Here is a 5525-nt window from a genome sequence, read left to right on the forward strand (position 1 = left end):
TAATAATCAACAAACAAGAGACTGTTTTAATTCCTCTGAGCACAAAGAAACACTAATGCTGCCAAGAGTTTTGATGCTTCCCAGATCTGAGAGTGCATTATGTTAATATGCAGGTAGCATATCTTTTTCCAAATAAATACTAAAAACAGTAAACATTCCTCTGTCCCATTACCAATGCATCTTTTTGCACTGCGAAGCACACTGTAAGTCCCACATGAAAAGTCATGCACTATAGCTGAAACAGAAAAACAATATATAAATTGAGAAAAGAGGAGGTTGCTTGTAGGCTTTTTTTTTTCAATTATTTTTACTGTATACCTGCCTATTCTTATCTTCCCCCAGTACTGCAGGAGTTTGGGGGTGCCAGAAGGGAGAGAGGGACAAGTGGCCAGACTGTGCAGATCATGTCTACCTTATTGCCTAGGTGACACCACTGTCGCATGCTTGACCACGTTGTCACATGCTCAATGACTATGCTTGCTTAGTTCACCTGGAGCAAGCTGCATGGAGCAGGCTGTGCCTAACATCCTGTGCACATATACTTAAAGTAGGTAAACTGGGGGGAACAGTTATGTTCAAAATGGATTTCTTAATCACGATGCGTTACTCTATTGTCACTATAGAAGCTTGAAATACTTTCTGGATTAACCCAAAGAAGAGGCCACTTCCTGAGGATGAACAAGCTGTTTTAAATACATGTGTCTTTGTTAATATTCTGCAAAAATGTATTGCTAATGAAGTAATAGCTTTGGATTTAGATCTGACTAGGAAAAAACTTCAACTTAAATAGGTAAATATTCAATGCCTGCTACCTCCTTATGTGCACATTTTCCAAGTATTTCTTTCCAGGTACAGCTTTTTAACTCAGTGTATACTGTGAAGAGCAGAAATTTAGTATCGAACCAAATGAAATAAAATACATTGAAAGACGGTATGACTGATGTTCTCCACTGTTTAACATTTTTTTCCTTAGGAAATCTGACTAGAGAAACCCATGGGTTTTGTTCTTTCCTTTCCTCCAGAGCAGAGCTAGCAATGCAGCAGTTGTTTATTGTATCCTCTGTGACAATTACTATTTCTAATCTGCTTAGTCCTAGGGGGATTTTAGTGATTTCACTTATATTTTATTTTCATTTTATTCTTGAGTTGCTAACAAAATGACCAATTTATCCTATGTACATTTTGTTCTGGATGACATCTAAATTAAGTGCCTGACTCAGATGCAGCACAAAAGTCTTATTTCATTTTACCTTCTTGTGGTTACAGCTCAGATAGTCTTTTCATCAACTCTTCAGGATAAAGGGGAGAACGTTAAAGAGACTAGGAAGACAGGCCAGGTTAATAAATGTTTAGAACAGTGATGCCATAGTCAGGGGTTTGGGTACCTAGAGCATGGGACTCAATTTAGTAGGCCAGGTCTACTGGGGGCTGGTGGAGCTGAAGCGGAAGAGCAGTTTTGGTAGGAGGCTTGCCAAACTGATCAAGGAGGCTTTAAACTAGATGTGTTGGGGGAGGGGGACATCATTCCATACCAACACATCCAGTCAGTTGCTAGCACCTGTAAAATGCTTGGAGCAATGTAGAGATATCCCAGCCGCTCCAGCCAATGAGCCAGCTTCGTTTGGAGCTCAGTTCAGATGCTTGTATACAAGCGCCCGTAGCATGGGGAACAAACAAGAGGAATTAGAGATGTGTGCACGTCTGCAGGGGTATGATATAATAGGCATCGCAGAAGCATGGTGGAATGGAAAAGACGGTCCTGGCAGGTGGGGAGGGGAATTGCTATTTCTGGTAGGGATAGGCTGGAGAGTATGGAACTCTACCTGGGGACAGGTGAGCAGTCAACAGTTTGTGGGTCAGGGTTAAAGGGAGAACAGCTTTGGGAGACGTTACTGTGGGGATCTGTTACAGACCGCCTGATCAAGAGGACTCTGTGGATGAAGCACTCCATAGACAAATAGGAACAGCTTCAGGCTCGCAGGCCCTTCCTCTCATGGGGGACTTCAACCACCCTGATATCTGTTGGAAGGACGGTATGGCCCGGCACAAGCAATCCAGGAGGTTCCTCAATTGTGTGGAAGACAACTTTCTTCTGCAAGTAATAGAGGAGCCGACAAGGAGAGGTGCCATGCTTGACCTCGCGCTCACCAACAGGGAAGGGCTGGCTGGAAATGTGACACTCCAGGGCAGCCTTGGATGCAGCGATCACGAGATGGTTGAATTCGAGATCCTCAGGACAGTGAGAAGAGCATGCAGCAAGCTCACTGCCCTGGACTTCAAGAGAGCAGACTTTGGCCTCTTCAGGAACCTGCTTAGTAATGTTCCATGGGATATAGCCCTAGAGGGCAGGGGGGCCCAAGGCTGTTGGTTGATATTCAAGGATCACCTGCTGCAAGCTCAGGAGTGTTGCAACCCAAGTAGAAGGAAGCGCAGCAGGAGGGCCAGGAGACCTCCTTGGATGGATAAGGAGCTCCTGAGAAAACTTAAAGGGAAAAAAGAGGCTTATAAAAGGTGGAAGCAAGGACAGGTAGCCTGGGAAGAATACAGGGATGTTGTCTGGGAAGCTAGGGATCAGGTTAGGAAAGCTAAGGCAGAGTTAGAATTAAACTTGGTTAGGGATATTAAAGATAACAAGAAGGGATTCTATAGGTACAATGCAAATAAAACACAGACAAGGGACAACATGGGCCCCCTCCAGAAGCTATCAGGAGAACTGGCTACCCTCGATTTGGAGAAGGCTGAGGTTCTGAATGACTTCTTTGCCTCGGTCTTCACTGGCAAATGTTCTGACCACACCACCCAAATCTTGGAAGGCAGATACAGGGACTGTGAGAATGAAGACCTTGGGCCCACTGTAGGAGAGGATCTAGTTCGAAACCATCTTAAGAACCTGAACGTACACAAGTCCATTGGACTTGATGAAATCCCTCTGTGGGTCCTGAAGGAGCTGGTGAATGAAGTTGCTAAGCCACTGTCCATCATATTTGAGAAATCATGGTAGTCAGGTGAAGTTCCTGACGACTGGAAAAAGGGAAATATGACCCCCATTTTCAAGAAGGGGAAAATAGATGACCTGAGGAATTACAGACCAGTCAGTCTCACCTCTGTGCCTGGCAAAATCTTGAAGCACATTCTCCTGGAAGGCATGCTAAGGCACCTGAAAAACAACAAGGTGCTTGGAGACAGCCAGCATGGCTTCACTAAGGGGAAATCCTGCCTGACCAATTTGGTGGCCTTCTATGATGGGGCTACGGAACTGATGGACAGGGGTAGAGCAGTTGATGTCATCTACCTGGACTTGTGCAAATATTTTGACACTGTCCCCCACGACATCCTTGTCTCTAAATTGGAGAGACATCAATTTGATGGATGGACCACTCGGTGGATAAAGAACTGGCTGGATGTCCGCACACAAAGAGTTGTGGTCAATGGCTCAATGTCCAGCTGGAGACCAGTAAAGAGTGGTGTCCCTCAGGGATTGGTGTTGGGACCGATCTTGTTTAACATCTGTCAGTGACATGGACAGTGGGATTGAGTGTGCCCTCAGCAAGTTTGCTGATGACACCAAGCTGTGTGGTTTGGTTGATACCCTGAAGGGAAGGAATGCCATCCAGAGGGACCTTGACACACTTGTGAGGCGGGCTGATGCCAACCTCATGAAGTTTAACCATGCCAAGTGCAATGTCCTACACCTGGGTCTGGGCAACCCCAGGCACAGCTACAGGTTGGGCAGAGAAGAGATTCAGAACAGCCCTGCGGAGGACTTGGGGGTGTTGGTCGATGAGAAAATGAACATGAGCCAGCTTCAGTGTGTGCTCACAGCTGAGAAAGCCAACCATATCCTGGACTGCATCAAAAGGAGCATGACCAGCGGGTCGAAGGAGGTGATCCTGCCCCTCTACTTTGCTCTCGTGAGAACTCACTTGGTGTATTGTGTGCAGTTCTGGTGTCTTCAACATAAAAAGGACATGGAGCTGTTGGAACAAATCCAGAGAAGGGCCACGAGGATGATCAGGGGCCTGGAGCACCTCCTGTATGAAGACAGGGTGAGAAAGTTGTGGCTGTTCAGCCTGGAGAAGAGAAGGCTGTGTGGAGACCTCATAGCAGCCTTCCAGTATCTGAAGGGGGGCTATAGGGATGCTGGGGATGGACTCTTCATTAGGGACTGTAGTTATAGTACAAGGGATAATGGGTTAAACAGGGGAAGTTTAGATTGGATATAAGGAAGAAGTTCTTTACTGTTAAGGTGATGAGGCACTGCAATAGGTGGCCCAGGGAAGTTGTGAATGCTCCATCCCTGGCAGTGTTCAAGGCCAGGTTGGACAGAGCCTTGGATAACATGCTTTAGTGGGAGTTGTCCCTGCCTATGGCAGAGGGGTTGGAGCTAGATGATCTTAAGGCCCTTTCCAACCCTAACTATTCTATCTACCCTAACCTAACTATCATGGTTCTATGATTCTACAATAATCGAAAATTTTATTACTTGGTCAAGGTTATTTTGCGTCCTTAATCCTCAAAGCAAAAATATTTGGTGGAGGAGGAATGATGTCACTTTAAACCTGCTATTTAGCTCTAAGAGCTGAAAAAGGCAGTGTAACCCCCTCATGCATAAATATATCACCTTAAGTTTATATTTCACTACTTTTAAGAAGTACTGAAGAATATGCCACAATATGTCTTGTTCTAGAAGCTGGAAAATTATGCTATGACTAAAATGACATCATTCTGCCTCCCACAGAATATTTTGGCTCTGAGAGCTCAAGGAGCAGATGAAATTAACATAAAATGTCACTGTCATAGAGAAAGGAAGAAAAAATATTAACATCTTTTGCATTTCCTTCACAGATCTGAGTAGGAGGTCACCTCAAAGCATGTCACAAGAACCCTGAGGATGAAACAGTGACTTTTGCTGAGGCCCAGTACGACAGGCACTGTTGAAATTTTCAAAATAGGGCTTACCATAAATCAGTGCAATCTGTAGGATTTGTGTTTCTTCTGTCCACTAATAGTTGCTCTTTAGAACTCTTTCATTTTGTCATTATATTAACATTAGCCAATTTTGAAATTGTTCCCAAGTTAATTTTAAAAACATTGTTAGCACTCTAGATAATGAATCTAGTTGACACAATTTTTTTTTAATTTGTACGGTTGTATAACAGGATCTTATATAAAGATTATGTTCCCATTGTAGTAAACTATTCTGTGATCAAATAGTAAGACATTCTCTGACTTAAGGAGTTTAAAACACAGATATTGAAAAGGACATGGTAGGTTGGAAAGCAAGCCAGATAGCAACCAGGAGGGTGGGAGGGCAAAGTAATGAACTGAACAAAGTTTACTAAAAAAAAATGAGGTCTCACCTCACAATATTTAACTACTGTGAAACAGAAATATTTCTGTGGCTACCACAGAAGACTTCTGATTTAAGAGTCAGTACCTTTTTTAAATTTTAACAGGATTTCCTATGAATAAAGTTGACATGTACAAATCTTGAGGATGCTTACCGTCAAGTTAAAGGATGGTCT

At 43.8% G+C, this 5525-nt stretch overlaps 1 long non-coding RNA gene across 1 annotated transcript; it reads left to right on the forward strand.

The window, feature by feature from the left end:
- Positions 1-505: 505 nt before the first annotated feature.
- LOC133274769 (uncharacterized) lies at positions 506-5217 on the forward strand. Its single transcript, XR_009745249.1, has 2 exons — positions 506-551; positions 4846-5217. It is a non-coding gene; the product is annotated as an uncharacterized LOC133274769 (long non-coding RNA).
- Positions 5218-5525: the final 308 nt, after the last annotated feature.

The sequence above is a fragment of the Pezoporus flaviventris genome, unplaced genomic scaffold, assembly GCF_033815535.1.
Source record: "Pezoporus flaviventris isolate CSIRO_AGI_PZ_B2104156 unplaced genomic scaffold, CSIRO_AGI_Pfla_v1 ptg000036l, whole genome shotgun sequence".
NCBI classification, from domain to species: Eukaryota; Metazoa; Chordata; class Aves; order Psittaciformes; family Psittacidae; genus Pezoporus; species Pezoporus flaviventris.